The sequence below is a fragment of the Orycteropus afer genome, unplaced genomic scaffold, assembly GCF_000298275.1.
Source record: "Orycteropus afer afer isolate SDZICR_OR568_19922 unplaced genomic scaffold, OryAfe1.0 scaffold00135, whole genome shotgun sequence".
Classification (NCBI taxonomy): Eukaryota; Metazoa; Chordata; class Mammalia; order Tubulidentata; family Orycteropodidae; genus Orycteropus; species Orycteropus afer.
Genome location: NW_006921722.1, coordinates 2,378,374 through 2,388,806, shown reverse-complemented (window position 1 = coordinate 2,388,806; position 10,433 = coordinate 2,378,374). Strand labels below are relative to the sequence as shown.

Below are 10,433 nucleotides of genomic sequence, written 5' to 3'. Positions count from 1 at the left end.
CAACTCGACGGGAGTGAGTTTGGTTTGGTTTGGGTTAGATATTGCTAAATTTCTCTTTACTCAAATAAGGATAAGTAGAGGAAAGTTTATTTACAAAGACTTACAAGGTTATAGGAGAAAGTGTCTAACCATTTGGACCACCCAGGAACATTTACTTATACCTTGGGTAGAAATGTAGGAATATAACTTTGATGAAACCAAACTTTGGTGAAACCCCTGAGACTGTGACCCCGATTTACCCTTTGGACCTGGGATTGAACTCACTCCTGTGGCTTAACTCTCAGCCAAATGGTAGCCCTGTGAGCTGAACACCTACCCCAGAGAGATGCACTCCTTAGAACAGTCAACCCTGGGCGATCAGAAGAGCAGCATCTGCACAGGGAGAAAGGCAGGGAGATAGGAATGCATACACAAGGACATAGGGAGCGGTGAGCACAGGGAGGAAGTGGGAGGTCAAAGTTTTAGTATAAATAAAGAAAAAATAAATAAAATAAATAAAAACAAAATGCCAAGGAGTGGAACAGCTAGGCCATATGGTGAGTGGTATATGTTTAACTTGTTAAGAAATAGGATCAATATTTAGTTCATTTTTATGTATGGCATGGGGTAAGGGTTGATGTTCATTTTCAGACAGATACTGAGTTCATCTGGCATTATTTGTTGACAAGCTTATTCGTTCCTCATTCAGTCCTTGAGAACTGTCATGAAAATCAATTCACTGTGTGTGTCTGGATCTACCTCTCAGCCCTACCCTGTTATGAAATGTTTGCTTAAATGTTTTTCTCATTTTTATTGGGGTAATTGTCTTCTTCTTATGGAGGTACAAGCATTCTCTTTATGTATTAGAAACACATGTTTTGTCCAGTATGGGTGTTGCAATTATTTTCAATCCCATGTGCTTCAGAGTAGAGACCCCATGTCCCAGTCTTTTTTTCTTGTGGCCAATTTCAAACTTTATAGCAAGTCTTGAAATCAGGTAAAGTCTTCCAGTTTTTTCCTACAGTTTTTTGGCTTTTCTATACTCTTTGCACTTCCTAGAAGTCTTAGAAATCAGCCTGCACATTACTACAAAAATGTCTACGGGCCTTTTGTTTATGATTGTACTGAATCTGTAGCTCAGCGTGGAGGGTTGTCTGTCCATTCCACAGATACCATGAAGGGCCTCTTCAGTTTCTCTCAGTAATGTTTTGTAATTTTTGGTGCAGAAACCATGAATATCTTTGTTAGTTTTATTTCTAGATATTTTGTGTTTTGCACATCAATATAAATGAAATTATTTTAATTGTGTAATTCTTTTCAAGTGTTTAAGAATATAATTATTTTTATATTAATCTTGCATCCTGAATCTTATTTAATCCATGTATTAGGTTTGGTACTCATTGTATATATTCCCAGGGATTTATTTATATAAACAATATTAACTAAAATGGGGACAAACTAGTTTTACTTCTTCCTTTATGATCTTTATGCTTCTCATTTCTTTTTCTTAACTCAGTAAAGTGCCAAACAGGAGTAATGAAAGTGGGCGTCTTTGCCTTGTCCTTGACTCAGTAAGAAGCAATTCAATCTTTCACCATTAAATAGGATATTGACTATAGGTTTTTTATATGTGTCCTTTATCAGTTTGAAGATTTCCCTTCTATTCCAAATTTGCTGAGTTTTTTTTTTAAGTTCTGAATCAGTGTGATTTTATGAAATGCTTTTTCTCCATCTACTAAAAGGATCTTATTTTTCTTTATTCAGTTTATATAGTCAAGTGCTTTGATTGATATTAAATGTTGAAACTACCTAACATTCTTGGGAAAAAAGTAGGGTTTTCACATGATATAATATGCCTTTCGTATATTGCTGGATTTTGTTCGATTTGATTTGCGGTTTTATTAAAGATTTTGAAGACTGTTTCATGAAGAATATCAGTCTGTTACTTTCTCTCTTCTCTCTTTTTTTTTTTTTTTTTTGTTTTGGTGAATTAATGGCAGATTTTGGCGATACTGTTACACTGCCTTTTACAATATGCTGGACAACCTCTCTCCTGCGTTTCCTGACGGCGTTTGCATAACATCTCGGTGTTCTTTCTTTAATTCTTTGCTATAGCTCACAAGTTCAACCCTCTGTGTCTGGGATTCTTCTGAAGGAAACATTTTCTTTAATTGATAAAGGGTGATTCAAATTTTCTGTTTGTTCTTGAACAGTTTTGGAACTGGTACTTCGAAATAGATATTTCTATTCCATCTAACTTGTCAGATTGCATGGCCTAAAGTTCCTCACAGTGGTCTCTTAGTACTTTCCTAACTGCAGGCTCTGTCGTCATAACCTCTTTATTCCTGGTGTTGCTGACTCATATTCTCTCTGACTTTTCCTGATCAGTCTGGCAGGGAGTTGGCCAAGTTGCGATCTTTTCAAAGAACAGCCTCTTGGCGTTGTTGGTATTCTGTGCTGTCTGTTTCCCATTGTACTGGTGTCTGTCTTTATTGGTTCTTTTCTTCCGCTTGCTTCAAGATTACTTTCCTCTCCTTGGTGTAGCTTCTTGAGGTGAAACCATGGTTTATTGACTTTAGAGATTTCTTCTTCTCTAACATGGTGTTTAAAATGATAAGTGTCTTTCTAAGGACTGTGGTAGCTATATTCCACCCATTTTAATAACTTGTACTTTATCATTCAATTCAGTATCTTCTAATTCCCCTCATGATTTTTGTCTTTGATCATGACTTACTTAGAAGATTGCTATTGATTTTGGAGATACTTGATTTTTTTTCCCTAAATACATTATTTTTTGTTTATTTCTAATCTAATCCTGGTAGTCATCATTTCTGTATGAATGTAATGCTTTTAAGCCATTTGTAGCCCTTATATGGTCTATCTTGGCAAATATGCCTTGTGCAATTGCAGAGCGTATGCATTCTGCTGTGGTGAGATGGAGTGCTTTGTAAATTCCATTAGACTCAGCTCATTGGTAGTGTCCAACTCTTACCCCTTATTTTTATCCAGGTCTATCAATGCTGAGAGAAGCAACTGTTAAATTTCCAACCAAATATGATAGTAGAATTGTCTGTTTTCCCCTTCAATTCTATAAATTTTTGCTTCATGTATTTTGAGGCTCCAAAATCTACTTTTGTAAAGACTTATAGGGAGCTCTGTTAGCATAGTGCCTAAGGCACTTGACTGGCAACCAGAAGTCTGGAGGTTCAAACCCACCACCCACTCCTTGGAAGGAAGGTTGGGCAATCTACTTCTGTAGTGATACTACCTCGGAAACATAAGGAGGGGTTGCTATGAGTCGGGTCTGACTTGACGGCACACAACAACAACAACAACAAAGACTTATAGCCTTGAAACCACAATGGGGTTCACTATGAGTCAGAATCAACTTGATGACGGTGGTTTTGGGGTTTTTTTTAGTGTTAGGAACATACTGATTTCTAATTATTAAGTCTTCCTGATGAATTTGCTGTGTTATCATTATAAAATGCCTCTCTTTTTCTTCAAATCTGTTTTATCTAATGTTAAAATGTCCATTACAGCCTTCTTACATGTATTGTCTTCATGGTATCTCTCTCTCTATTCATTTACTTTCGCTCTATCTATATTGTAATACATGCGGCATGTCTGTTCCAGGTAGTATATATTATAGTATTGTTTTTTTTATCTTCTCTGCCACTGTCTACCTGTTCATGGGGATGTTTACACTAAGGAGAAGCAAACTTTTTCTCAAAAGACAAGATAGTAAATAATTTAGGCCTTACAGGACAGGAGATAACATTGAGGTTGTTATGTAGGTATTTATATAACCATTTTTTAAAAAAAGTAACATAAAACCATTCTTAGCTTGTGAGTGAGAAAAACACAGGTTCTGGTCGGATCAGATCATGGGCATAGTTTGCCAGTTCCTGTTTTGAAGTGTTGATCTCTAATGTGATTATTGGTATTGCTGGACTTGGTCTGCCATTTTCTTTTGTGCTTTCTGTTTTTACCATCTGTTTTTGTTACTCAGTTACAGGAATACGTCATTCTACTGTGTTTTGCTATTGCATTTTTTCCACAAATTGAAGGTTTATGGCAACCCTATGTGGAGCATTATCTCTCAGTGACATTTTGACAACAGAATGTGCTCCCTTCATGTCTCTGTGTTGTATTTTGGTCATTCTAACAATATTTCAAACTTTTAATAATGCTACTGCATACTTAACAAACAGACTACGATATAGTGTAAATATATCTAACTTTTATATCCACTGGGAAACCAAACATTTTGTGTGATTCACTTTATTGAGATATTTGCTTTATTGCAAATAAAGTGTTAAAAAGCAAAGATATTACTTTGACACTAAGATGCGTCTGACTCAAGACATAGTATTTGCAATGACCTCATATGCATGTGAAGCCTGCATAGTGAATATGGAAGACCAAGAAGAATTAATGCATTTGAGTTATGGTATTGCGAAGAATAATGAATATATCAAGGATTGCCAGAAGAACGCACAGCCAAGAATGCTTCTTAGAAGCGAGGAGGGTGAGACCTCATCTCTTGTACTTTGGACATGTTATCAGGACAGACCAGTCCCTGGAGAAGGACATCATGCTTGCTAAAGTGGAGGGTCAGTGAAAAAGAGAAACACCCTCCATGAGAGGGATTGACACAGTGGCTGCAACAGTGGGCTCAAACAGAGCCGTGGTGAGGAAGGTGCAGAGCCAGGCAGCGTTTCCTTCTATTGTACACAGCGTCGCTGTGAGTCAGAAGGGACTCAACAGCACCCAGTGACACCTTGTCCGCCCTCCATTCCTGAAATCCCAAGTTTCCCTCTTGCATCATTCATCTTCAGTTTGCAGAATTACCTTTACTATTTCTGGTGGAGCAGGTTCACTAGCAATGCATTTTTTTAGTTTTAACTTTTCATCTAAAATGTCTTCATTTCACCTGCATGCTTGAAAGATATTTTCACTGAATAAGGAATTTTGGGTCGATAGTCATTTTATTTTTGAACACTTCAGAGAAGCTCTTCTGATGTCTTCTTGCCTTTAATGATTTTGATGAGTAGCCTGTGGACATTTGAACCATTTTCTTCCTGTATGTAATCTCTCTCTCTTTCTCCTTCTCTTATTTTCTATGTTTTTTAAAGGTACTTTAGTTATCCTTGGTATTCAGAAGTTGGACTGTGATGTGTCCAGGCATGGTTTTCCTGGAAATTTGTCTTCTTTGGGGTATGTAGATATTCTTGAATCTGTACATTTATGTTTTTCACCAAATTTGGAACATTTTTGTCCATTATTTCTTCAAATATATTTTGTGCTTTAATCTATTTCTCTGCTCCTTTAGAACTTAAGTTACACATCTTATCTTATACAGTAACTTTTACGTTTTCATCCTGTTGACATTTTTTAGGTTAACCTACTCTTTTTCTGACATTTTACTATTTTATAGAGGCCACGTTATACTGTACTATATTGAAGATACCAAATAAGTACACGAAATTGTCTTCTGCGGCACTAATAGCTAAATTTTATAAGTATGTCCTTTCTCTGAGTCTTCTGGATGCTGTTTTCTCTCTTTTTGTAGTTCTTTTTCATGGGCTTCAGGATGTAATTTTAATGTTTCTATTCCTCAAACAAAGCAAGATCTTACAAGAATCAGTATGTGTCAAGAGGCAATGAATTAATAGATCTGGGTCCTATTGTCTAGCCACAGATCTAGTGGCCCAATCCCTTCTTCAGACCAGCAGTGTGACATTCCCAACGTTCTAGATCTGGTTCTGGGCTCTCTCTTGTACCCACACCGTCTCCTCTTCTGATTTTGTGATAAACGGTGATTTGCAGAATGTGTTTCTGTTTGTCTCTTCTCTGGAGTATTTTAATTACGGAAACCATGGCTTCCAAGACCTTCATTGCTGATGTCACTTATGCCTGTTTGGAAGGTTGGCCTCATATTAACTGTATTATTTTGAGAAATTGCTTAATCTCAGTTTCCTTTTTTTAAAAAATAGAGATACTCAAGCTTTCGTGGTTGGGATATAATAAAGAAATCTTGAAACAATGCACACACAGCTCCTTTCTTGTCATGCTGACATGCACTATAGCTTAAACTGTTCCTGCTGTTGTCTTTAGTATCAGCAAAATGATCATACATTGGAATTTTGGGAGATTTACAGTCTTAGCAGTGAAGAATATTGAATGTACTATGGACCACTAAAAGAACAAACAAATCTGTCTTGGAGGAAGTATAGCCAGAATGCTCCTTAGAAGCAGGGATGGGGAGATTTCCCCTATCGGACTTTGGACATGTTGTCAGGAGGGACCATTCCCTGGAGAAGGACGTCGTGCTTGGTAAAGTAGATGGTCAATGGAAAAGAGGAAGACACTCAATGAGTTGGATTGACACAGTGGCTGCAACAATGGGCTCAAGCGTAGCAGTGATTGTTAGGATGGTGCAGGACCAGGAAGTGCTTCCTCCTCTTGTCCATGAGGTCGCTATGAGTTGAACCTGACTCAGTGGCACCTCACAGCAACAACACAGTCTTAGCAGATGGGTTCTTTTGGGTTATAGATGATGATACTTTCCTCAGGGGGTAGTGCTCTCAAGGGTCAATAGGATCAGCAGCCTGGTCTCCTGCCTATGAGTCAAGGGGCAGATGTCATCAGATACATTATAGAGAAATATTGAAAGATGTTTGTTTGGTTTTAAATAGCCAAATATAATTTTAAATCAGAAAATACACCCCACTGACAAATTTTGAATTCAGAAACCATTCATATTTATTGCCTTTCTTTCTCCTTAGTGTTTATTATTATTTTTATTATTATATTTTATATTAAATGCAAACAACATTCTGGCCTTTCTTAAAACATGGTATTATTGGCACTCCCATTCCGCAAACCCACACCATTCTCTGTGGGCACATCTCCTTCGTTTTGCCAAACATCTGCCTCTGAATGTAACATCTAGGGTAACTAAACCTGTTTGGAGGCAGTGAACTTTTATGCAAATATAAAAGAAATGAAGTATATTGATATTTAGGCTTCACTCATGTCAGTATTACCGTTCTTGTCATCTTTAAACTGATGTACCATTCTGTAAGTACCATGTATGTTCTTACAAGTTGTAAACTATGTGTTTATCAGACTTGGGTATCTATCTATCTATCAGTCTGTCTGTCTGTCTATCTATCCATCTATCCATCTACCTACCTATTTTTCTTTTTGCATTATGGTTTGGGGAAACACTTACAGAAAAAAATAGTTTTCCATTCAACAATTACATAATTTTGTTTCATAACATTAGTTGCAGATTCTTCAATGTAACGGCATTCTTCACTCTTCCTCCTTGAGTTCTCTGTTTCCATTGACCCTTCTTTCCTGTCCCTTCCTGTCTTCTGAGTTTTGCTTTTAGGTAGTGCTGCCCATTGGTCTCATATAGTTGATTATTCTGAGGAATGCGTTCCTCATAAGTATTATTCTTCACTTTATAGGCCTGCCTGTTGTTTGGCTAAAATGTGATCCTTGGGGGTGAGTTCAGTTCCAGGTCTGAAAGGTACCTAAGGGCCTTGGTCTCAGGGATTCCACTGTCAAGAGGAAAGAAGAGTGAAGAAAATTAAAGGTTCAGGGAAACAGTCCTAAGGACTAATGGACCATGTGAACCACAGCTTTCACTATCCTGAGACCAGAATAACTAGATGGTGCCCGACTACCATTACCAGCTGCTCTGATCAGCACTATAGAAGGTCCTGTTCAGGATGGAAGGAAAATATAGAAAAAAATTCAAAATTATAAAAACTGACCTGATTATTTAAATGATCTAAGTACAATGACCAATCTCTAAGCCTATACAAATTATTCCTCTTCCTTTCCAATGTTGGTAGATTCTGCATAGTAATTTTTAGACCATTTGATTGTTCAAAATAATAATATTCAATAAATTAAAAATCAATTTTCCCCCTCATTATAGGAAAAAAGCTAATTGTCAGAGGTAGTAGCCATTAATCTTCTTGGACTAAATTCATTTAAAATGTGTTCTGTTAGAAAATTTGATAACATTTTATTTTTAGTGACCATTAACTAATACTATAGTGTAATGCCTCCAGAAGCACAGGTGACATCCATATGAATACCAAATGAACTCATAATCATCTATACTATTATAATGAATATCAAATCAATTTATAACGATACACTTAAAGTACTTATGAAATTTTATGCTCTCATCAATTTTAAGTACAAGATATGAATACAGAGCATTGGAGGAATCACTGGCACTCAGTGAGCTGTGCTGTACACCAACCTGCAGTCTTATTTTTCGTATTTTGAGCACTGGTTCAGTGGTTTTAAAATTTGAAAAATGGCAGTAGTCTGGGGGAGTAGTCTCCTTATTCAAGAGAGGGAGTGCTTGTTTATAGGTATGAATATGAGAAACATTTTGTAGGATAGGAAAAAAAATGACTATCATATATCAACAGAATTTACAAAATGTATATGTTAATTTTATTTTAAATAATTGAAAAATTAAAAATTTTCAGTGGAATAATTCATGAAAAGGTCCAACCCCAAAGCAGGCTTGGTCAGTTACATAGTAAGTAAATTATCCTATGTGTCTTTCAAATATCAGTTCATTTATCTAGGTTCCCCTTTTGCATTACAAAAGGATAATTATCTTCAGTTCAAAGATGCCTTATTCAGTAACTAGTATTGTGTCACTTTGGGGTATAAGGTTGATATGACAAAGATAAGAGGATCCCAGGATGACACCGTGACAGCACGGGCAGGTTAGACGCACTGCTGGGAAATAGGTGTATGGAGGTGGTCCATGAAGCCTGAGAGTCCAAGGCCTGAAATGCTAGGATAGATGTTGGATGTTTTTCCGCCAGGTCATGAGCACAGGTGAGTGTGAGTGGCCAGGAGAGAGGAAGGAGAGGCTTTTTGAGTCAGGGTGAATGACTTGAGCCTTGCTCCAGAAGACAGTTCCTGTAGCACTGTGTGTAGCAGATTAGATCTGGGAGAACAGAAATGTGGCCCAGAGAAGGCATGGATATGGTGTGTGAAGTGGCAGTAGGAAGGAAGGGAAGGGTACAGGAGCATGGACACCGTGGAGGCAGAGTCCACAGGACGTGCTGTGTCGGGGCTGGGAGGGGGCGTTTTCAGGCTGTGTGCTAACAGTGGGCCCATCCTCACATGTTGTTGTAGTTGAATGAGTTACTGTTAACTTAATGAAGTTGTTGCACTGAGTCTCACTAAACTAAGTTTTTACAGAAAATGTGCCCTCATGTTTATGTATTATTCTATTGTAAATTACTCCTTAAAACTCATCTAAGATGACAACAAACGTTTAAAATTTAAAATGTGTGTTACATGATGTAATATAAATAACTGTCTAGTAATAAGTCATGATGTGACACATGTCTAAGATAGGAAGATACACGTATTTTAAGGAAGTAGTCTGTGCACGTCCGCCTGTTCCAAAGAGATGATCTTTCAGAAATATCAAAAGCGCAGCACGGACCACTGCCTCCTTAACCTGGCCACAAGCACCCCTTGCAGCCTCATCTTCTTGTCACTCTTCCTTCTTCACTCCACAAACTCATCATCCCACTTCCCAACGCAGTTCTTGATGAATGTAGGTGTTTGGGGTTTACTGACTGACGATTGGGTGAAAGGGAGAAGAAAAAAGGGAGGAATGAGGAGGGAAGGATGAGGGAGGTCTGGATCCACCTTCCTAGCTTTGTAATCCTAGGCCACTTACTCCATCTCCCTGAAGTTAGAGTGTTTTCATCCACAAAATGGAAATAATAAGAGTTGTTACAAATAGTTTAAGAGGAAAGTATTTCAGGCGTCTGGCATTCTACCAGACAGATAGTGGTAGTAGTAGTTGTAGTTGTTGTTTGTAGGTGACCCTCTGTTCAACAGAGTAGAACGCTGCCCAGTCCCGAGCCATCCCCAAAGCATGGCTGTGCTTGAGCCCACTGCTGCGGCCACTGTGTCAGTCCATCTCATTGAGGGTCTTCCTCCTTTCTGCTGACCTTCTGCCTCACCAAGCGTGACACCCTTCTTCAGGAGCTAGTCCCTTGTGACAGCATGACCAAAGTCTGGGAGATGAAGTCTGACCACTCGCTTCTAAGGAGCATTCAGCTGTACTTTTTCCAAGACACATTTCCAAGAAGTCATTCTTCTGATGGACACAATACAAACACAATACAGAATATTGCCTTTGCAATATTCTTCACCAATACCACAATTCAAATGCATCAATTCTTCTTTGGTCTTCTTTATTCATTGTCTAGCTTTCATGTGCATAGGAGGTAATTTAAAATATCAAGGTGCTCTGGTTACCTAGTGCCACTCTGACAAAAATGTATCACAAATGGGATGGCCTTAACAAACGGGAGTTTATTCTTACAATTTGGAGGCTTTAAGTCCAAGTTCAAAGTGCCAGGCTCTAGGGGCTGGGTGAA

The 10,433-nt window shown here is 37.9% G+C and overlaps 1 protein-coding gene across 1 annotated transcript in view; it reads left to right on the top strand.

The window, feature by feature from the left end:
• PACRG (parkin coregulated) overlaps nucleotides 1–10,433 on the top strand; it is a 738,437-nt gene that overhangs the window by 254,921 nt on the left and 473,083 nt on the right. The gene's annotated exons all lie outside the window — the stretch shown is intronic.